At 39.5% G+C, this 22,749-nt stretch overlaps 1 long non-coding RNA gene across 12 annotated transcripts in view; it reads left to right on the top strand.

Moving 5' to 3' along the window:
• Positions 1–22,749, top strand: part of LOC118883392 — a 378,475-nt gene that overhangs the window by 340,182 nt on the left and 15,544 nt on the right. For 11 of the 12 annotated variants that reach the window (XR_005017002.1, XR_005017010.1, XR_005017009.1 and 8 more), the window contains one exon: positions 11,119–11,329. This is a non-coding gene — a long non-coding RNA (uncharacterized LOC118883392). Of the gene's footprint in view, positions 1–11,118; positions 11,330–21,580; positions 21,737–22,749 lie in introns of those variants that run through there. The other variant, XR_005017005.1, reaches the window with a different exon arrangement.

Below are 22,749 nucleotides of genomic sequence, written 5' to 3'. Positions count from 1 at the left end.
ACCATAGGTTTTGTTTATGATCAGACATAAATTTGCTGTGTGACCTTGGGCAAATTGTACCACCTCTCTGAGCCCAGGTTTCTCTTTTTCTGCCTAATGAAACTAATAATAGTACCTATCACATGGGAATGTAAGTGATAGAATGATAATAAATGTAAACTTTTCAGCATGTTGCCTGGCACATTGTAGGTGCTTAATAAATGCTGGATGAAATGAGTGAATGAGCCTGAGGAAGACACAGAAGCCTTTGCTCCTTTCCCTGCCCTCACACAGTGGCCCTACCCCTATCTAGCTATAAAGGATCCAGGTGAGATCAGGTAGATGGATAAAGGATTGGAACCTAGCAGCAAACAAGCCAATATCGAGCACTTACTGTGTGCAGCTGCTGGGTTAAGGACACTATAGGACAAGTGGAGATGACTGAGGCATATTCCTTGTCCTCAAGGAGGTGGCATTTCAACATGGCATTTAGCATTTGAAGATATTGGTGGACGGAAACGTGTGGGTGAGAAACAGCATGGTCAAAAGACATGGTCATAGGATGAGGATAGTGGTTTGGGGAATGTTGAGGAATCTAGGATGTGGGAAAACAGAGGGAAAGACGTAGCTGGAGAGTTGGTTGGGCTCAAACGCACGAGGATTCTGAATGCCAAGCTGAGGAAATTGGACTTGATTCTGCAGATAATGGTGAGTCAATAAAGGCTCTTGAAGAGAGAAGAGAAATGACCCGGCTAGCAACAGGAAGGATGAACTGAGAAGAAAACCCTGAAATGGCCCCAAAGCAGGCAATCCCTCTCAGTGGATTGGGTCAAACACCTTTGTCAATAAACGAGGGTGATAACATCTTTAATTTCATTTTCAGTCAGTGCAGGGACTCTCTAATAGTGGACCATTGGGAACTAGAATTGTTCTCTTCCCTGTGGGGAGAAACATAGGAAGCTGAGGTTTTGATCCCTGTCCTAAATGATCTTACTTCAGTAGAGGGGAGAAGAGTCACGCTCACCTATTAAGTCACATTTGTTCAATCAACTCACAGTTTTCGAGCTCCTGTCACAGGTCAGCACTGTGCTAATGGCAGGGGTGTAAGAATAAAGGCACATCACCTGTTCTCAATGGGTTTCACAGTCTACTGGGAGAGGAACACAGTGACTGCAGTGGGTGGCTAAGAGCCACCAAGAATGGAACCAAAAGTGATATGGAAATTTAGGAAGAGAAAACGAGTCATAGAGGCTGAAGTAGTGGAGGAAGACTTCTCAGAGGCCATGGACTTCAAGTTCAAACTCATTCAAGGGATTTTGAATGATTGCTTTGGGGAACAACACAGAAGAGTAGGAAGACAGCATTATATAGAGTAGGAGAATGAACATTTAGGAGTCTGACTACCTCAGTGGTATGGATTCTGAGTCCACTTCCTACCTGTGTAATAGTTAACTAGAGAAATCACTCTGTTTCCTAGTCTCCTCACCTGTAAAATGGGAAAATGGGGGAAACTCACTTGTAGGACTGTGGAAAGCCTAGAGCAGGTGTCAGCAAACATTTTCTGTAAAGGATCAGATAGTCAATGCGTTAGGTTTTGCAGGCCATGTGGTCTCTGTTGTAGCTACTGAACTCTCCCATTGCAGTGTGTTATGACTTGCATATTTGTGTCTCTCCAACATTCATATGTTGAGACCCTAAACGCCCAGTGTGATGGTATTTGGAGGTGGGGACTTTGGGAGGTAATTAGGTTTAGATGAGGTCATGAGTATGGGGCCCACATGATGGAATTAGTGCCCCTATAAGAAGACAAAGAATTAATCTCTCTCTGCTCTTCACCATGTAAGGACACAGCGAGAAGACAGCTATATATGAACCTAGAAGAGGGTTCTCGCCAGACACTGAATCTGCCAGCACCTTGATCTTGAACTTCCTGGTCTCCAGAACCTTGAGAAATAAATTTCTGTTAAGTCACTGGTCTATGGTATTTTGTTATAGCAGCCTGAACTAAGACAATGTGGCACGCATTGTAGACAATAGATAAATGAATGGTTATGTTTGTATGCTAATACAATTTTATTTATGGACACCAAAATTAGATTTCACATCATTTTCACATGTCACAAAACATCATTATTATTTTGATTTCCCCCCATCATTTAAAATGTAAAAATCATTCTTAGCTCTTGGCTATGCAAGTGGTGTGCTGGATTTGTTGATTTGGTCTACGAACTATAGCTGCTGGCCCCCGAGATATATTATAGAGCAACGGGTTCTAAAGGTTAGCTGTTATTACTGTTAATCCCACTTATCATATAGGAAAATGGACTTTAGAGAATTCATAAAAGACCCTGGACAAGGATGTCAGTCCTGTGGCTCTTCATCAAGTGCTCTGCCCAGTGAAGAGGGAAGAAGGGCACAATTCAAGGTAACCGACTCTGAGTTCCTTCCTCCCCTCGAATTTCTCTCCACTTAGCATCTCTCTTTACATATTATTTTTAGAACTCTCAAAATGGCAGCCACAAGAAAGCAGAATATCCAAAACAGAAGAAAAAAGGAACTAAGATGAAGGGAAATACCTTTTTCAGTGAACACTAGTTATTTACTTTGAATTCGGCCATTAATCCCAGGACGGAAATGAACCAAAATTTACCCAAAGACACATGAGCATGATGAGTTAAAAGAAAAAAATATGTTTTGGATTTTTTTACTTTAAAATACATTAAAAAATTTTTTATTGGAGTATAGTTGATTTACAATGTTGTGTTAGTTTAAAGTACATTTTTGAATGTAATGGTCTGTGCTTTGCTCCTCTCTCTTACTTAGCTCAGCCAGCTTCTGTCGTACCCTTGTCCTCCTCATTTTCTGGGGAACAATGGATGTTTCAAATAAAAATAGGTGTAAATCACTGTGCAAATAAAATGAATAAATATGATGTGCCTGGAAACAGAGCTTAATTTGAAGCTGCCTTCTTCCCTTAGCCTGGGGAAATGCATATCTTACATTTGTGTGTTGCCTTGGTTTTCTGAAGGCTTCTGTGTACAGTTAGCTCATTTGTTTTTTGCAAGTTTTTTTAATTGTAAAAAAGGTGTTTGCATGCTCTCCACGCTTACCATTTCTTCTTCTTCCACCCCAGGGTAAATCAAAAGAAATTGTATAGTCAGTGAATCGCAATGAACTTTCCCTTAGCTGGTTGCCCTGCCCCTTCCTAGTCTTTAATCAAACCACATTCAGGGTCATCTTTCAGAAGCACACATGCTTACCATCCTTGGGCAGCTCTCCATCTGAAGATTTCTCCACCTTTCCAGTTACATCTCCTTTTCCACTGTGGACTCTGCATTCAAGTCACTCCACAGTTTACAGGAGTCAATGCTTCCTCACATCTTTATGCCTTCTTTCACACTGTTTCCTTGGAATTGAATGCTTTCCATCCAAGAATCAGCCTACCTTGAGTGCAGACCAGAGAGAACAAAGGATGCAACTTGAGGAAGCTCTATAGCCACCAAGTCTCTCAGTTTTCCCTCACTCCTTTCAAACACCAGTTTCGTCTATTATTTTGAAGAATGAGAAATCCAAGAGTGGGAGTACCAATGCACGCTACAGTCTCAAATGTGTGGAGCATCCGCTATGGACTGGGTGCTGGGAATATACAGCAATGAATCATCCTTCAGTGATCCTGCAGCTAGCAGGGAAGATAAGGCCAGTCCATGAATTCCCAGAACACCAGGCAGGAAGTTATAAGAAGAATATGTATAAATAGAGGGTTCCATATAAAGCTCAGAGGAGGGAAAGGCTATACTAAGCTGAAGCAATCAGAAAAGACATTTTGGAGCATTTGCTATGTGATTTGGACCTTGAAAACGAGAAGGATTTGAATAAGTGAAGATGGTTTAGAAAGTGGAAGAGTGTTGATGCCAGAAGTTCATTCCATGCAAAGCCAAGGAGGTGGAAGAGAGCTGGGCTTTCAGAGAGAACAAAGAGACTCAGCTTAGCAAGAGCAAGGAGGAGCTGAAGAAATAAAAGGAGGAAAGATGGATCAGGGCCAGGTAACGGAGGACGCAAAGGTGTTAGCTGATAACTCACCCACAGATCCCCAGACAACTCACCCACAGATCCCCAGACAACAAGCCAGCTGTACACTCAGAAAGTTTTTCTTCTGATTCAAGCTGGCAAAAGAGGTTGCCTGGCAGGGGTACCCCAGAACTTCATCAGAATGCTGCTTGTCCGCTTTTAGACAATCAGCACAGTGGTGCCAATGCTTTAGAGCTGTATTAAAATACTTTTGTTAATCTTGGACTTTTATTGAGTTTATTAGAAACATGCACCCTGAAATGAGAGTTAGGGACCACTTGCTGATAAGACCCCAATATTGAACAGAAAAAGCCAGAGAAATGTCAAGTTATTCTGTGTGTACATGTATTCACCTCTTGCAGAGAAATCATAGAGCTTTGCTAATGTCATGCTCCCAGGTGGCTTTTTAAACGTGGTAATTACAGATACGTGAGCAGTAAAAGAAAACTGTACATGAGAATGAAGATAATCAAAGAATTACCTTTATTTGGACATTTTCTATGTAAGATGGTATTATGTTGGCCAGAGATGGACCTTGACTCCTGGGCTGATCAGACTCTAATTAGACCCTGAGTCCCACCACCTATCACAGCTTATCTCAAATGGTAAATGGATTACTTCTTAATTCTTGTCAGCAAACACTTTCTGGTCCCCAACTAGGCATCAAGAACTGTGCTATGTGCTAAAGTAGGTGGAGAAATGAAGTGAAATTAAAATCATCCTACTTCTTGACGTCCTTGCAGTCTATTGGGGTAGACACAGATCCACAGACCTTTTCAAAGCAATGTATTAAAGGATCAGATGGCAGTAAGCACAGGTGCCGTGGGAGCCCTGAGGAGGAACATCTCCTTAGTCTGGACTAAAGATTTTGAGAAGGGCCAGGGAGGGTTGACTGAAGAAACTGACACATCAGTACAATTAGAATCTTCTCTCCTGTTGCTCCAGCTTTAAAATCACAGCATCTCAAAGCTGGCTATCCTCGAAGTTAGAACACCTATCAAATTCAATTGTCATCCCTTGCTTAACTGTCTGAGCTATGGTAAACTTCAAAGGACTTCGACTGTTTCTATTTTGCACATAATGTGTCTCCACCACGTAACAGTATCTGACGCCTAATAGGTTCTTATAAATATGGGTTGTGTGTTAAGGAAGAAAATATTAGCCTAGGAATTTTCACCCTCACTCTCCAAGCGCTAAGGGGAATTCTGCTGTAATATTTAATGCATTCCTAATTCTGAGCCAAGTCTGGAAGGAAATGACAAAAGAAGGAAAAGCAAGTTAGAATGTTGGACCAAAAGGAACTTGGAAATCAGCTGATTCTATGCCTCATTTCTACAGATAGAAAATTGAAATTTAGAGAAGTTATATTGTAACTGTTAGTGCAATGTCACCTATGTAATTAGCAGCAGAGCGAGTCTAAACACCAGGTATCCTGTTTGCAGTACTCCCTTCCTGTGAGGCATACGTATTATTTTTCTATCAGCTACAGATATGTAGGGAGGGAAGTGCAAAGGATTCTGGAAAGGGCTTATTTCTTTTGCCACTGTATAGAATAGTCTGGATTCTAAAGGAGCTTCACGTTGCAAGGAAGGCTTTGTTTAACAGAACATTTTATGTGATAGGATTATGCTCTACAAAACCCCCAAATTTTAAAGGATGTGTTCTTCCGTGCTAAGTAATTGCTTCTGGCAGGAGCGTCTTCTACTTTTTAAAAAAGACCCCTTCTCTTGCTTTCATCTGATATCTCAGTAAGGCCCCAGAGGGAAATGTTGGGAACAAATGCTTATTCGAGCTGTAATATTCCCTTGAAAAGTGAAGCTTGAAATCCTTTAGGGACCCCAGTGTTCTTTCAAAATTGATTTTGACATTGTAGAACTACATCCTAACTAACTTCCATGCCAAAATATGTTGTGACTAGTGTTTGGATAGTTGAAAGAATATTTAAAAAATAAGTTTTCATATCAAGAGCAGAAAAACAAATGGTTTGTATGCTGTGACCTGGGGATTTTCCTTAAAAAGCATTTTCTAAAGTGGTTATAGGAAGAAATTATGAGAGTAGAAGATTAATTGGCAGGTATGAGATACTGTCCTAATAGAAAAGATTAAATGAACCCACCCCCCCCCCCAAAAAAAAGCACCAGGGAAAAACAAACTAAGAAAACTTGTTATTGTATGATCAGCAATAAAAATCCATGATTTCTAGCGTTTATTAAGCACTCACCATATGCCGGGCACTGCTGTAAGCCCTTATAGGAATTAATGCATCTAATCTTCCCAACAACCCCATGAGGAGGGTACAGTTAATATCCTCATTTTAAAAAGAGTGAAATGAGGCACAGAAAACTAATGTAACTTTCTGGAGGTTACAGTCTAGGAAGCAGTGGCGTTCACGTTCAAACATAGGGAGTCGGGCTCCAGAGTCCATGTATTTTTTATTTTTTAAGTTAAAAATTTAAATACCAAACTAACATGTGTCCTGTGGGCATACCTCATGATCCCAAATTCCACTTAACATGAATGGACAGGTACGCATACAAATATTTATGTACAAGGGTGTTCAGCAAACCATTACTTCCAATAATGGAAATTGGAAACAATCCAAATACTGAACAATTAGGGGTGTATTAAGTGCTCAGTTGAAAAAATGGAAAAAAGAAAGCAAAATACAGAGAAGAAAATGAAATCCCTCATAATCCCTATACTCTGAAATAACCAGGAAGAAATTGCTGAGCTTGTCTTTCCAGCTTTTTTCTATATTTTGTTTCTGATACAAAATTGGGATCATACTGGATATATTGCTTTATAATTTGACTTTTCTATGCAGATAGTATGATAAATCCTTTTCAAGCCACTAGTTATTCTTCTACCACTTATGTTAATGGCTTCAAGGTGTTCCTTTATTTGTACATATCATGATTTATTTAAACGTTTTATTGTTGGATCTGTGCTCTTTTAACCATTATTCTATGATGCCTTAATGGATGGTAACCCACTGATCTCTAAAAGTAGCACAGGCTCTCTAACTTGGAGCTCAAGACATTGCATGATTTGCCCTAACTATTCTAATTTAATCTCCCTGTCTTTTATAATTCACTAACCCTGAATTATAGAACCATTTGTTCTAGAAGTGTAACTGGGCATGTCTTACAGCACTCGTGCAATTCCTCTTATGGCATGAGTATATCTACCTAATGATCTAGCTATATTCTACTAGGCTGAAAACTTATTGCAAGCAGAATGTCTGCCTGAATCAACTTCCTAACCCCATATGGGAGAATTGTGTCATACACTTAGTAGATGCTCAGTAAGTGCTTATGGACTAAATGAAGGCCATACATATTATTTTTAACAGTGTAAAAATTTCAAATATCTAATGATGGGGGCAAGTTGAATATAAACTATGACATGCTGGTATAAAGAATTTTGAACAATAATTAAAAGGAGAAACACAACAAAAGAGAAAAGGTCTGAAACAAAGCAGAAATAGAGTTAAATTCTTAAAACCAGGTCCCTTCATAGTTCTTCCAAACTTCTGTTCACTATTCCTCCACTTAGTCTGACTTCTTTGAATGGTTCACTGCTCACAAGCCTACAATTCTCAGCCTCCTTCTTATCTGAGAGCTTCTGTAGCTCTTTGTATCACAGTACATATCAGAGAAATCAGAGCACAGCTGGGGCTCAAGGAATGGTTGTTGAATGAATGATAAATGGAGAAATATGGGTAGACAACAAGACTTAGGGCCCTGGTCTTGATGTTGGCATCATTATTCTCCTATCTTAGCAGATTTTCTTAAACTATTCTCCCTGAATCCCCAGGAATCCACACACACACAAATTGTGGCGATTATAATAGAAAAAATATATTTAAACTTATTAGTAATGCACAGGCTCAGCAAAATGTCAAGTTTTTCTAATTTTGCTGGAATGAAATCAATTTAGTGTAGGAACACAGCCTCATGCTAATTAGAAGCCTTAACTGGCATCTTCAATTAAGAAAACTGTGAACCATCAAAATCACTTAAAAATAGTATTTTAAAAAATGGGTACATGATCTTTAAAAAACTTAAAGCCTGTTGGGATAAAAATAATTAGTATAAAAAACTGAAAACTGTTTAAAAAAATTGGGATTCAGTTTTAAAATCTGTAAAGTGGAGATTGATTGATCTCCTAGGTAAATCTCAGATATTTATATCCTAGGTACAGATTAAAATTACCTCAGTTCCTATCTTTGTCCGTTGTTATACCATCAGAAGGCCAAGGTCCTATCTCTTTGTCTATTCCCAATTCCTAAATCAGAGGCTGTGCTATGTTAGTTGCTAAACAAATACTTGTTGACTAGATAACTGAACAAGCTTTGAACACTTTCTGAAAAGGAAGAAAAGGAATTATATCCCAGGATATAAGTGAACCATTTAGGGAATAATGATGAGTTAGACCATATTGACTTTTACAAATGGGAACTGTGAGGTCACTTGGAAACAGACAATTGGCAAGTTGAATAACTGCATTGCTGGTGGGAAGGGAATTAGATAGGAACTCAATGAACCAAGCGTCTCTTTGGGAATGGTCACAGACAGTGGGAACAAAGAGGTAGCAATTTTTAGAAAGAAGAAAAAGAAACACAATTATTGCCTACCGAATTTATCCATCCTTGCTGCCCACAAGTCTCTTTCTTTAGTGCATGAATGAAGAAATAAAAAGAACATGACCCATGAAGACTGAAGCAAGGACTCAAAAGATAGAGTTTGTAATGGGAGGATGAGGATGATGAGGAGGAGGAGGACGACAATGATACTTATCAACATTTTATGATCATTTGCTACATACAAGACACCTTGCATAACGGAGTAGGACCTAATGGAAGGAGAGAAGATGATAGATTAAGGAGATTAAATAAAATTATTAAGTAAAGGACCTAATCTAAGAGGAATCAATCAACTTTAAGTCTTCTTTTCACCCATTAGGGTCAAACAGACCTATATTTGAATACAAGTGTACCAATTACTAACCATGTGTAGCTTGGTGAGTTGCTTAGCCTCTCTGAGCCTCAAATTGATTACCTGTAAAAAGGGAAAAGGAACACTTAGTTTACAACACTATTGTGAGGATTTAATGAAATATTATATATGGAAGTAATTTGTTAACTGCTATGCAAATATGAGATTTCAAAGATTAGCTATTCCTATTACTCAACAGTTAGATAAGATGTACACAAACAACCAGGGATAGTAAGCAGTGGGTAATTGTGTAGGAGTGGGAAGGAGAGCCATGTGGTAAAAGCTGAGTGGTTGAAATGAGGCAAGAGAACTAATGGGAGCCATATCACATCGGGTCTGCAGACCCATTGTCTGCAAAACACTTTGACTTTTATTTGAGTGAAATGGAGAGCCAGTGCAATATTTAGAGCAGGGCATAAAAGGCATAAAATAATGTGTGTCTTAAGAGGATCACTTTGGCTGCTGTGCTTAGAATAGACCGTAGGGGGTTAAGGCAGGAGGGGAAAAGTCAGGAGGTTATTACAGTAATGCAGGTGAAAGATAATGGTGGCTTGGACCAGAGTGGTAGTGGTGGGTTGGTGAGAAATGGCTGAATTTTAATATTTTCTGAATATAGAGCCAAGAGTATTTCCTGATAAATGGGGGGTATGAGAGACAGCACAGATAATTCTTATTCCTGGATTTTATTTTATTTATTTAAAAATTTTTTGATTGGAGTATACTTGATTTACAATGTTGTGTTAGTTTCAGGTGTACAGCAAAGTGAATCAGTTATACATATACATATATCCACTTTTTTAAAGATTCTTTTCCCATGTAGGTCATTATGGAGTATTGAGAAGAGTTCCCTGTGCTATACAGTAGGCCCTTACCAGTTATCTATTTTTTATATAGTAGTGTTTATGTGTCAATCCCAATCTCCTAATTTATCCCTCCCCCACACTGTCCCTCCTGGTAACCACAAGTTTGTTTTCTACATCTGTGACTCTATTTCTGTTTTGCGAATAAGTTCATCTGTACCATTTTTTTTCTTTTTCTAGATTTCACATATAAACAATATCATATGATTTTTGTCTTTCTCTGTCTGACTTACTTCACTCAGTATGACAATCTCTAGGTCCATCCATGTTGCTGCGAATGGTATTATTTCCTTCTTTTTTATGGCTGAGTAATATTCCATTGTATATACGTACCACATCCTCTTTATCCATTCCTCTGTCAATGGACATTTAGGTTGCTTCCATGTCCTAGCTATTGTAAATAGTGCTGCAATGAACATTGGGGTGCATGTGTTTTTTGAATTATGGTTTTCTCCGGATATATGCCCAGGAGTGGGGTTGCTAGTTCATATGGTGACTCTATTTTTAGTTTTTTAAGGAACCTCCATACTGTTCTCCATAGTGGCTGTATCAATTTACATTCCGACCAACAGTGTAGGAGGGTTTTCTCCATACCCTCCCCAGCATTTATTGTTTGTAGATTTTTTGATGATGGCCATTCTGACTGGTGTGAGCTGATACCTCATTGTATTTTTGATTTGCATTTCTCTAATAATTAGTGATGTTGAGCATCTTTTCATGTGCTTTTTGGCCATCTGTATGTTATTCCTAGATTTTCACCTAAGCAACTGGAAAGCTGATTGCCATCTTCTGAGATGGGGAAGCAGCAAATAGCCTAAGCTTGGATAGGAAAGATCAGGAATTTGGTTTAGGACATGTTGAGTTTGAGAGGTTGGTTTGGTATCCAAGTGGACATATCAAGTAGAGAGCTGAATTTTAATCTGGAGTTTTGGAGCTGGGTCTGGGCTAGAGACATAAATTTGGGCATTGCTGGCATGTAGATAGATGGTATTTAAAGAGATGCAGTGCAGCAGACAACTGCTCTTTTCCCAAGATTGATTTCACCTTGTTTTAGCCTAGGTCTAAGAAGTGGGGTTTTCCTTAATTTCTCTTCCCTCCATTCCTTCTACCTCTGCTCTACCCCAATAACTCCATGATACCTCATAGGATAGAACCATCCATTCACATCTTAAGTCTCTTGTACTTTGCTGGTTTATTTTTCTGTCTCTACTCAGCTTTCCCAGTGCAGTGACTGCCACATGTTGTTGGGATTTTGGTCCAAGCCACAGAAGAAGACAGTGAAGCTAAGTGATGCAGGAAGTAAACTCATGACCTTAGATTCGGGAAACTGGTGCACCAACCACTGAGAAACCAGAGATGGAGGATTTTTGCACAAGCATGAGCAGAGTATAAATCAACATCTCTGCCTTCAACAAAATCTGCATCGTAAGTGCAAGTTTATTTACTCTGTATATTCTGGGGGACAAATGCTTGGTATTTATCCAGAGAGGATACTGGAGAACCAGGAGAATTGTCTTTTGCTTTCAAGTAGTGTATACTTTAGAGGGGGAGGTCAATGCTTATTCATGAGAAACCATATCATGTATTCAGGAGAAAAGAAAGGGACAATGGATGGATGGAGGGGTTGCTGAGAAATGAATGCCTCTTATTTGACCATCACATTCTAGAATAAATGTCATGCCATCTGGAAAGTCTTCATGAATTCCTCATAAGAATGGTCAATAGATCCATGATTCTCCAGAGAATACTCCTATTATTTTATAAGATTTATTTTATTATTGCAAAAATAATGTACCTTCTTTGTAAAAAAAATCATAAAATAAAAATAAACAAGAACAAAAACACAGAAAATTTCACGACCAGAGATGACTGTGAGGTCACCTTTTGGGTATTTTTTTCTATGTATTTACTTATTTTACAAAAATGAGATCACACTGTACTTCCTTGTAGCCTTTTTTCTCACTTGACAATAGAGCTGAAGAATTTTCCATGTCATAAGCATTTGCCTACAACATCATTTGCATATCTGCCTATTATCAGTGTCATGGCTATATTACGAAGGTGATGGTGGGCTTGGGGCTTGTTTCATTTTATTTTTCCTCTGCATCCAGGACAATGCTGGGTAACAGGATGTTCTTACAATCACAGAATATTAGAGCTCAAAGCTCCCTCAGGCATCATCTAGTTAATTTCCTATTTTGCAGATGGAAAAGTTGGGACTCAATGTGTTAAATGGATTGGCAGTTCAGGTGGTCAGAAAGCCGCAGAACCAGAATCAAAACCAAGTGCCTGGACTCCAAGCATCGCATCCTTTCATTACCAAGTTCAGACCCAGAGTAAACCCAACATCTGTGAAAGAGACATGCAGTAAAAAGAAAAGGGTATACTTGGGCAGGAGAAGTTTGGGGAGGAAAGGTCTCTTGTGGTCCTTTTGGAACTTTCAGTTTTACTTCAAACCCTGAGATGTCAGAGGTTCACAGAAGGGTGAAGTTGCAGCATGAGGTACAGGGAAGAGGCAGCTTGAGAAAAGAAACTTAGGAGCTCAGGTTTGCAAAACCCACGGTTGTCACCCTGAAGGATGCAACAAAGCACTAGGAGAGTGAATGGCCACCCAGAGTCTCAATTCTGGTTTCACACTATATCTGAAGGGCTCCCATCCCTCAGCATTGGCCTCTAGGAAGCCTAATGACATTTCAACTTTGCTCTTGGTCAGGAATGGTTTTTCAGTTTTGACTTTGACAACCCCGAATGTTCCTGACTTCCCGGAATCACTCTCCAAGCCTCCTTGCTGTGGAGGGAGGAGAGTGGTGCTCAGAAAGCTTCAGAACACATTCAACTGTGAGTGAAGAGCAAGGAATGCTGGGAGTTCCAGCCTGCTGTTGACATGACGCCATCCTGCCAAATCCTCTTCATATTTCCACTGGTGTGATTGACCTGAAATGCACATGGGCTGTGCCACTTCTTCCCTAAAACCTTCCGTGGCCTCAGGGTAAAGTCCACGTCCCTTTGTGTAGCATTCAGGACCCTCTACCACCTGACATTTGCCCACCTCTGCCTCATCTCTGCCATTTTGTCTTCAGCAACACCAAACTTCCTATGGGTTCCTGTACAGAACCATCCTATTTTTCTCATCCAGTTCCTGCTCTCTGGAGTGTGCGTCCTCTTCTTTTATCCATGGTTAATCTCACTTAGCTAGATTTTGTACCCTCTCTGTCTACTTAAGTAACTCTAAAATTCCGTAATCTGTGATAATGTCTGAAATATTCTCGGGAATTTTCAGACAAATGATTGAACTTCATCCTAAATCTTATACTCCCATCTGAGATCAATGCTATTTCACTCAGTGGCACATTCCAGATGAGATCAGGTGCGTTCAGGATGGTCATAGAGTAGTGGCACGTTCCAAATCACTGGACACCCGCTGAACACACAACATTAGTAAAGTGGGGAGCAACAACTTACCAGACTTAGACTCTAAACAGAACCCCATTGCTTATTTTTCCCAGCTGCAAGTTATCTGGATGGCATAGACGGTTTTCTCTAGTCCTGCACTTAGAATATTTACTTAAATACTGGCAGTGATAAAATTGTGGGAAAGAAATTGCACATTCATCAAAAGTAGGCGACCTGATAGAAGTGCATAAACATGGCAGTCATCTCAAAATTAAATTACCCTATATACATGGTTGGCTTGTCATTTATGTACTTATATATTTCTATACCCATCATCCTTAATCACTTACAAGAATGAATGTGTGCATTTAAGAACAAATGTTTGTGACATAAGCTAATGGTTAATTGAAAATTTCTTCTTAGAGGAGAAAGCTGGAAGACAATACCAGAAAAGACAAAAGCTTTTTAAAAAGAACAGCAAGACTTGCTAATACCATACAGTTTGATTTTAGCTCAACGTAAAGGAAATTCCTGCTGAGATGCCTCAAAATTATTGTTTTTAAAGCATGCCATACCTAGCACAGAGAGACAGATCAGCTTATCAGAAAGAACACTGAATTTAGCATCAGGAAAATTGAGGCCAACTCCTTGCATAGCCTTTTCTGGGTGTGTGATCATAAGAAATTCATGTAACTTCTTCAAGTCTATTTCCTCAAATTTAATCTGGAAATAATGCTGCAGCCTTGCTATTAGGTTTGAAAAACACAAAATACATGAACTTACGTTGAGGTGCTAATTAAATCTCATTTGCATTAATATCTTATTTTTCTATTCCCATCTGTATCATAAAAATCAGGGTCATAGAATCCAAAAATACTACTGCTACTAACACTGTTACAACTGGCGCTACTATTACAGCAACAATAACAACAACTACTACTACTATTACTAGCTGATATTTATTGAGAGTTCATTATACATCTACATTGTTTTGGCATTTTACATGAATTAATCATTTATGCCTCTTAAAACGCCTAGGAAGTGGCTACTATTATTTTCTCCATTTTATGAGCAAACAACTGGAGACCCAGAGAAGTTAAGGAACTTGCCTAAGATCATACAGTTAGTAATTGCAAGACTGGGATTTGAACCCAAGCTTAAACTCGAGTCCTAGCATTAAGAATTATATACTTTCTTCCCTATCTAAAAATAATAGTAAAATTGCCTTACCGTTGGATTGTTCTTCGTTCTTTCATAGAGATAATCTCATTTTATCCCTCCAGCAGTCCTTTGAAATAGAGGTTATTATCTTTTACAGGTATGAAACTTGGGTCAAAAAGATTAGGGGATTAGCCCAAAGTCACCCTCCTCCAGAATAGTAAAATCAGATGGTTGTCCCACTATGGTGGGGACTAAGAACTTCTCCCATCCTGTTTCTGGCTCTATTCTGCTTTTGCAGGCACGTCCCCCATTGAATATGCCTTCCACGAAGACCCCAGTTGAGTCCTGGTGTGTTTTTATTTGTTTTGAAAGCTCTCTCTTCTCTGTCATTCTTGGCGGCACTATCTGTGACGCGTGAGACTACTTGTTTCTTCAAGCATCATGTGGTTCTGCAGAGCTTAGAAGGAGTTACAATGGACTTCCAGATCAGATGTCATTGGAATTTAAGGGAGTCATCCTGAGAGGAAGACTCCAGGTGAAATGAACCTCTGAGGTCAAGGTCACCTCCTCTCCAGACGCTGAGCTCACCACTTATCCACAGTTCCTCTGAGGGAAACACAAGTTCCTCCTTAAATAGAGCCTCCACGATGTCATTGCTCTCTGCAAATTTTAAGCGGGCACTCTATTTTCTGTTGTCTGCAGTTTTGAATACTCCATAATCTGGCCTTGATTAACCTGCCTAAGCCCGCCAGCCTGTTGTCTCCCAGTTATGTCATCTTTCTCTGCGCTGTCTCAGAACCCTGCGCTTAGGATGTTCCTTCAATTAGGACTGTCTCTTTAAACCCTTGGCTTGGCTAACATAGTCTCAGCTAATATGTGATCTTCCTTGACTCCCTAAACCACTCCTCTGCTCTTCCATATCATGTACTCTCTTTAAAAAAGGATGCTCTACTCATTTCAGCATTTGTTACATTGCCTCGAGATTGCCTGTTTAATTGTCCATCTCCTGAACTATGCAATGAGCTCTTTGGGGGCAGTGGGTTTTGGTATCTCCTATAATGCCTGCACATAGTAGTTGCTCAATAAATAGCTGTTGATTAAATGCTTATTTCTATTTCTGAAGTCACCAAATACTTTGAAAGGATCTCTGATTGATGTCCTTGCCTTCTAGACTGTGAGTTTTCTGCAGACATTCTGCCTTATTCAGCACTGCATCTTCAGTGGCTGGCATGGAGGAGGCACTCAGTAAATGAGGAACTGACCAGAATTTCAGATCCTCTAATCCTGCCCCTCAACCTCTCCACAGCATGCCCTGCCTCTTCTGAAATGCATTCTTCTCCACAATTGCTCCATCTTCCATTTTCCCTTTATTTTTAATGACTTCACTTGTGGTTTGATCTACATAATTTAGCATTTGCTTATATTATTTGCTCTCACTTTTCCTGTGTTTTATGTGTTCGTATCCCTCCCCTGCTAATGAAAATAAGTGTAAGCATAAATGGGATAATAATTTTTTGTATTATTATAACTTCTACCCACCTTCTTCATCATATTTCAAAAATTATATACTCATCAGTGATAAATGCCCACATTTAATGAGCTCTTAAAATGTGCTACTTGTGAGTGCTTTTCAGACAGATTACGTCGATCTGCACAAGAACATGAGAAGTAGGCACGGGGGAAACTGAGTCTTAGTAAGGCTCTGTCTTATCCAGGTGGTGAATGGCAGAAGCAGAATTTAAATACAGAGCCCATGCTTTCAACCATTTCTACCTCTGCACCATTGATAATTTAGAAAAGAAGACAAACAATAAAAATAATATTAAGAACACCCATAGTTCCGATCCACTACTAGAGGCAGCTACTGCTACCATTTTGGTACCTGGCTTTTTTGTCTCTGCCTATGGTAAGCGGCCTCTAGCTTGACCCCCACCTCCAGCTATTCACTCCCTTGTGTACTCCCCTGCCGTTGAGTGAGGGCTAGATTTAGTAACTCACTTCTAATGAATAGAATAAAGCAGAAGCAATTGAACATAACTTCTGAGATGAGGTTATAAAAAGACAGCAGCTTTCATATTGAGTCTCCTTTTCTTTTTCTCTCTGAGATGGCTCATTTGGGGAGAAGCAAACTGTGTATTGTGAGCAGACCTATCGAGAAATCCATGTGGTTAAGTAACTGATGGCTCTGATCCATAGCCAGCAAAGACCTGAGACCTGCCAATAGCCAGATGGGTGAGTTTGGAAGCAACTCCTCTCCTGTTGAGCTTGGTGATGGTTGCCCCATCAACACGCTGACTCTGGCTTTGTGTGTGAGAAAGAGGGAGCCACAGGCAGCCAGCTAAGCTGTGCTTGGTGTCCTGACCCAGCGGCTGTGGGATAAACAAATGTTTGCTGGCTTAAAGTAGTAATTCGGGGGGCATTTTGTATACATTGCAATAGGTAAATAATACACAATCCTACAGACATTTATCTAAATATGGTTGATCATCTATGTTTTACTATTTATCACAGATCAAAATTTAATTTATTGAGTGAAACAAGCTGATAAACCTTGCTAACCGTCTGTAAAATTCTTTTTTTTTTTTAATTGTGAAATATAGCCACATACAGAAAGTACGCAAGACATCCAAGTGCACCTGAAAGAATCATACACAAACACCCTGGTCCCAATTTCAGTATATTTTATATTTTAAATAAAATAAATCTGCAAGGTATATGTAAAATCAGTCACGATATCATCTCCAAAGAGAAGATAAAAGGCAAGCTAAATAGAGGGTACCATTTCAGGATGGTTTATGAATCAGGGTCTCTGAATCTTTTTTTTTTTTTTTTTCTTTTTTTTTTTTTTTTATGGCTGTCTTGAGTCTTTGTTTCTCTGCGAGGGCTTTCTCTAGTTGTGGCAAGCGGGGGCCACTCTTCATCGCGGTGCACGGGCCTCTCACTATTGCGGCCTCTTGTTGCGGAGCACAGGCTCCAGACGCGCAGGCTCAGTAATTGTGGCTCACGGGCCCAGTTGCTCCGCGGCATGTGGGATCTTCCCAGACCAGGGCTCGAACCCCTGTCCCCTGCATTGGCAGGCAGATTCTCAACCACTGCACCACCAGGGAAGTCCTGAATCTTTCTTTTGTAAAATCTTTCTTATACACTTTTCTTTAACTGTCTAAAGAGGAAATGCTTAACTGTGTCCTCAGGAAGAAGTCTAGGAATTGTGCCATAGTGGAGCATATATAATATGTGGGACAGAGTGGGGCCTCTGTACAAAATTGATAAAAGGATGAATGAACTTGGAATTAAGAACATGGATTTGAGCTCCTTCTCAACTGATTGGAAGTCGGTGATGTCATCACTTAACATATATGAGATTTAGTTTCCTCATCTTTAAAATGGGAACATGCTCATGAAGTTGTGAGGTTTAAAAAAAATAGCATTGTCTATATGAAGCCCGTTTACAGTGTGCTCAGCGTATAGCAAACCCTCAATACATCAATTACTCTTGAGTAATCATTCTGATTTCAGAATACCATCAAATATTGATTTATTACTATATAAGACTTAAGTAAACATATTTATTTTATTTTATTATTATATTTTTTGGCCACACCGTGAAGCATGCAGGATCTTAGTTCCCTGACCAGGGATCGAACCCGTGCCCCTGAAGTGGAAACACAGAGTCCTAACGACTGGACTGCCAGGGAATTCCCAACATATGTATTTTAAAACATCACAACTTTATTTCTTATTAAATGATAAATGCTCATAATAAAATAATTTTAAAGAATATTTTTTTTAAGTATGAAGAAGAAATCAGCAAATCACTTCAAAATTCCACCAGCAAGAAATAACCAACGTTAACTCTGGTGGACATCATTCCAAACATCCCTGTGCATATACGGATGGGTTGGAAGAATGGAAACCTAGTTAGGTAGATAAAAAGCTAGCTAACTAATTAGAGATCATAATGCTTTTTAAAATAAAAACGTTACGTAATTACACTTGATTGTAACTAAAGAAAATAAACTGAAGTGAAACTGAAGAAATTGCTGAAATTTAGATCATGTTTCTTTTTTTCTCCATTGCCAGCGATAGTATTTCCTCAAATATCTCTCTAAGAAGGATTAAGTAAAAACTTGATGAAATCAAATGTTTCATTTTTCTCTTTGAATATACATCTTCCAATTTTTTCAGGCAATACTAATTAAAAATAACCTCCTACTATAAAAGATAAAATGTTTTTTGAGAAACCTCCACACTGTTTTCCACAGTGGCTGCACTAATTTACACTCCCACTAACAGTGTACGAGGGTTTCCTTTTCTCCACATTCTCACCAACATTTGCTATTTGTGTTCATTTTGATGATAGCCATTTGACAGGCGTGAGGTGACATTTTATTGTGGTTTCGATTTGCATTTGCCTGATGATTATTGATGTTGAGCATTTTTTCATGTGCCTATTGGCCATCTGCATTCCCTCCTTGGAAAAATGTCTATTCAAGTCTTCTGCCCATTTTTTAATCGGGTTGTTTGTTTTTTTGATGTTGAGTTGTACGAGCTGTTTATGTATTTTGGACAGTAACCCCTTATCAGTCATATTATTTGCAAATATTTTCTCCCATTAAAAATAAAACTAGCATATGACCCAGCAATTCCACTCCTGAGTATATATTTGAAAAAACCCAAAAATGCTAATTCAAAAAGATGCATGCACCCCAATGTTCATAGCAACACTATTTACAATTGCCAAGAAATGGAAGCAACCCAAGTGTCCATAACAGATGAATGGATAAAGAAGATGTGAGATATACATTCACACACATACACACACACACACACACACACACACACACACACACACACACACACAATGGAATACTACTCAGCAATAAAAAAGAATGAAATTTTGCCATTTGCAGCAATGTGGATGGACTTGGAGGGCATTATGCTAAGTGAAAAGTCAGACAGAGAAAGACAAATACTGTATGATATCACTTATATGTGGAATCTAAAAAATACAACAAACTAGTGAATATAACAAAAAAGAAGCAGACTCACAGATATTGAGAACAAACTAGTGGTTATCAGTGGGGAGAGGGAAAGGGGTGGGGCAATAGAGGGGTAAGGAATTAAAAGGTACAAACTATTATGTATAAAATAAGCTTCAAGGATATGTTGTACAACACAGGGAATATAGCTAATATTTTCTAGTAACTATAAATGAAGTATAACATTTAAAAATTATGAATCACTCCATTATACACTTGTAACTTCTATAATATTGTACATCAATTATACTTCAATAAAATAAAAAAAGATAAGTGATTCATCCTCTGATACTTTCTCCCACCTCCTTTCTTTAGTCCTGAGTTTTGTTACTTTTACAATTTTAAACTTAAAATGAGTGATAGCACATTGTGTTCAGCAATCAAAAATTTTGCTGTTGTGCTGTTGTTTAACCTTATTTAAATGAATGTGATCCCCATAGCTAGTTCTTTGAACTATAACTTCTTCATTCTAGAGGTGTGTGTATGTGTGTGTTTTAATAAATTCTTCTTGCGATTGGATTAGTCTTCCAGTATATTTTGCAAGAGGGCTCATATAGTTTCTGAGTTCTTTCATGTTTCAGAGTGTCTTCAGTTTTAATATTCTTGAGTGACATTTTCCTTTAGTCAGGGCTTTGGGACATAAATCTGATTTCTTCTCGAAGAATGTTGCTGTGGTGAAGTCTGAGACCAGCTGGCTCCCACCTCACTCCCTTTTTATCTGTATGGATAAAGTCTTCCTCTATAGATAATGTTGATCAGGATAAGTTCAGTGCCTCCTTGTAAATTGTACTGTTTTTTTTCTAATATATTAATTTCTTATGATTTGCAGATTTAGTATTTTTCTAGTATCACAAATATATATGAAATGACATCTCTGAAACACTCTCCCATTTGTTGGTTGCTCTCCTTAAGAAATATAAATGATTCTTTATGTGGGCCAACTTTGAAGTCTTTATTCATCATCATCTGTAACTGATTTGTTCATTTATCCTTTTCCTTTGCATTCACTGTGAGGTGCTAAAGCCTTTTCTTTTTGTCATTGTTTGAATTTTTAGTTGTGCCTAGTCTGTTCTCCACTGGTTTACATTTATTTGTTTGATCCGTAAGGATGCTGCTTTGACCTGCAATTGTTTCCTTAACCTGGTAATCTGCCTTTTCATCCCAGCATATTGCTTCATCATCTTGTTTTTGAGTCTTGTATAAATGACTCCATACTGAGTTTTTTATTGTTCTTTTGCAGATTGTCTTTCCTTTCCTTTTGTGTTCTAGAATGCTTGCATAGTTGAAATGCCATTTTCCTCCCTTTTTTTCTCACGCTTAGCATGGAGAGCTCTGCCCAGACCTTCTCTTTGCTCTTATCCAATGTGGAAAGACACTATTGTTCCTTTTTTTGGCTTCATCTTTGATCAGGTGGTCTTGTCTTGTTACTTTTAGTTAAATTGATCAGGCTGAACGTTTCTTTCTGAGCACTCTTCTGGAATCTGAGGATACAGGGCATGGGGTGAGAGCTTGGCTGAAGCTTCTGGTTGACCCGACATGGGTTTTCTTCTAGGGTCCCACAAAGTATCCTGTTCTGGGGCCTACCACCGGCCATTTAGACGTGTCTCCTGTTCATCCCACCATCTCAGCATGAAGCCACAGAAAAAGCTGGTCCCCAGTGGCTCTTTCTGTTTCTGTTGAGTCCTCTGTGCCTCACCAGTATTGTATTTTCACTGCAAGTGTGATAACTCTTGTTTAGTGTTATTTGTCATATCGTGTTACGCCCCTGTTCAAAGTCCTCCCAAGGCTCCCATCTCACTCACTCAAAGCCATAGTCCTCCAGTTTTTACTGGGCCGTCAGCGTGATGGCCCCTGGTACCACCATCCCAACCCTTGGCTCCCTTGGCTTAAGCCACACTGGCTTCCTTGCTGAGCTTCAAGTGTGCCAGGCCCACTTCTTCCTTAAGAAGCTCCCAGCAGCGGTTCTCCCTGCCTAGAACCCTCTTTCCCAGATAGCCTCATGGCTTCGCCTTAGATTCCTCAAAGCTTGGCTTGGATGTCAGGATTTCAATGAGGTCTTTCCTAAAGATGCTTTTTTATACAGCAGGTAACCGGGAACTCCTTCCCCCTTCTCTAAGAACAGACCCTGTCTCTGGGGCTCCAGTTTAGCCACCTTGCCCAGGAAGAAGCATGCGGGCCTCTAAGTGAGAAAGAGCTTCTGTAGATTGCACGACTGGCTATGAGAAACGGGACTTCACAGACCTGGCCTGGGGCACACAGCAGAGTAGTGGAGAGCCCTCCACTGGGACAGCCTGCAGAGGCTGAGATGTTGAGTGAAAACTAAACTTGCAGTTTGAAAGATTCTGTGAAGAAAATTTACAAAATAAAATAAACTAATCCAAGATGAACTAAAACTTTGTCACCTTTTTTCTCTTGCTCTGCCAAGTTTTCACCCAGACTGTGTAGAGGAGACAAGGACAGGCCACCATGGACTTCAGTTTCGGGGTTATACATATTTTTGACCCTTTGAATTAATAGCTGCTTGGAAATTGAAAAAGTTTGAAGTAAACTACCTGCTGACTTCCGGTTCAAAATGGGAGCTGTCTGGTGGGTCCGCAAGCTAAGCCTTTTAGCTCTTCTTGTTAAAATCGTAGATGCGATGGAACGCTAAGACAGAATGTACAGCCTGATGACAGAAGCTAGAATGGTTCATAGTAATTATGGGGTAGATGGATCTGGATTGAAGATCAGCTACCTCGACTCCAGCATATGGCACGCTCTTGCTTTCCTTCATGAAAAAATTCCCCTCCTCAGGAGTTGTCCTCGAAAATAGTATTATGTCCCCCTCTTCTCCCATTTCCCCCAGTCCAGCCAGATGCTGGGAATCACAGGAAAACCTGAACAGAAAATAGGGAGAGATTGAAGTAGCGTGGGGAGTCAAGTGACCCTGCCAAAGCCGTGAAGTAGCTGCCAAGGCATGAAGTCTCGGGCGGCTTCTGCCTGGCAGGGGTTGGGCTGGTTCCATCCTGCATCCTGAGAACCAGAGGCTGGGCTGAGATCTGAGCAAGAAGGAAGCGTATTCAATGCACGGCATCCCAGGGGAGAGCCAGCTATTAAGCAAGGAGTGGACTGAAATCTGTGAGCATAATTTGTGAATTGGAGAAGAGAATTTGACCCTTACGGCATGCATGGAGCAAATCACTCTTCCTGGCTTTAACAAACACTGACAAACCAACCTTGTCCTGTCCAAGGATGAGTAAAACAAACAATATC

The sequence above is a fragment of the Balaenoptera musculus genome, chromosome 17 (genome assembly GCF_009873245.2).
Source record: "Balaenoptera musculus isolate JJ_BM4_2016_0621 chromosome 17, mBalMus1.pri.v3, whole genome shotgun sequence".
In the NCBI taxonomy this organism is placed as follows: domain Eukaryota; kingdom Metazoa; phylum Chordata; class Mammalia; order Artiodactyla; family Balaenopteridae; genus Balaenoptera; species Balaenoptera musculus.
Note: the sequence above shows the minus strand (reverse complement) of the source record. Positions and strands in the feature narration are given on the sequence as shown.